Genomic DNA, 1,686 nt, shown 5'->3' on the forward strand with positions numbered 1-1,686 from the left:
GGGGGGGGGGGTCCCAACTATCACATAACCTCTTGGCGATACAACAAAGTTTCCCACAATCCCTCCCTTGGGTTTGTTGAATTTGCTAACTGACCTGAGCCCTCTGTCCTTCAAGAGAATGGGGGCAGGTGTGAGGCTTTCAAGCTTCTAATCCTCCCAGGCCTCTCCAGTGGCCCATCCTCACCCAGGAGCCCACCCAGTGTCCCCTCATCAGCAAAGGCCCGTCCGTCCCCCAGGGAGTGACAAGGGCATCAGGAGCCTGTGCCGGGGCCCGGGGCCGAGACCAGCATATGTTTCCTATCAGCTCACATCCTGTGTCTGCAACTGCACATGGTCACCCAGATAGTCATGCTCACCCACAAATTAATTACATGTGTGTGAACCTTGTGTTACTAATGATTCATCATATATGATTTGTTAGTGTTCATTCTGGTCATGGACACAACCTCTCCTTCTCTGAACAAACCCACAGAAGGTTGGTCACAACCAGCACAGACTCTCAGCGACACCCTCCCTCCTCCTCTTCCCTCCTCTGCTGCTGCCTCCCTCACCTCCTCATCTCTCCCTTGGGCTCTACTGGTCTTAACTCCATGTTCACCTTACGCGGTTTCATGGCAAAGAGACAAGTTCCTGCTGTGTTTCCCATTCAGTGAGGATGTGATGGTTTCTGCGTTCAACTGCCCAGATGTCCACCACATCTGCACACACAGCACAATCTCACATTTGTCAGTAAAACAGGACAATGAGTCAGAAAGTACAGTAGGTAAAGTTTTATTTAAAACTAGAGGCCCGGGGCACGAAATTTGTGCACTGGAGGGGTGTCCCTCATCCCAGCTTGTCCCCTCTTATAGTCCGGGAGTGCACAGGGAATGTCCAACTGAGGGCTTAAGCCAGAGTCTGGCCTTCCTCTGTGGGAGGTGACCGACTGATCAGGGGAAGGTGCCACCCTCATCACCCTGCTGCCGCTGCCACTTCCGGCTGCCACAGCCGCCAAGGTGTTTTCATCAACACAGACTCCAGTCCCTTCACCACGAAAAAATAACAATTTTCTTTAGACATTTTCAAGATTTCTCTTTCGTAGGATATGACATTTCTTTCCTTCTTTTTTTTTTATCCTCATCTGAGGATATTTTGCCATTGATTTTTAGAGAGCGTGGAAGAGAGAGGGAAAGACAGAGAAAAACATCAATGTGAGAGGGACACTTCGATTGGTTGCCTCCTGCATGAGCCCTGACCTGGGCTCCGGCCAGGGGCCCTGGCCAGGGAGGAGTCTGCAACCTAGGTACATGCCCTTGATCAGAATCGAACCCGGACCCTGTGGTCCACAGGCCGAGGCTTTATCCACTGAGCCAAAAAGGCAATGTCAGGATATGACATTTCTTAGCCCCTCCAGCAGCGGACCTTCGTTTTTTCCTCCAGGAGTGGGGTGGAAAAACCCTAGATCACCTTCTTGGATTGTTATCACCCAAGTTACGAAGACACTGCGAGTGGTGTACAGGGAGCTTACCAATGAGCGTTCAAAATAGGTGTTTCCTCTACAACTAATGCCCAGAGGCCGGACTGCTGGTGCCCGCGGCTGGAGCAGCCCAGGCCCATGTCAGTGTCCACTCTGGGCCTCTCCTGCACATGCAGCCTTTTCATGACCTGTCGTGACTGTCAAGGACTCTGGGCTAATTAGCATATTAC

The sequence above is a fragment of the Myotis brandtii genome, unplaced genomic scaffold (genome assembly GCF_000412655.1).
Source record: "Myotis brandtii unplaced genomic scaffold, ASM41265v1 scaffold2169, whole genome shotgun sequence".
Lineage (NCBI taxonomy): Eukaryota > Metazoa > Chordata > Mammalia > Chiroptera > Vespertilionidae > Myotis > Myotis brandtii.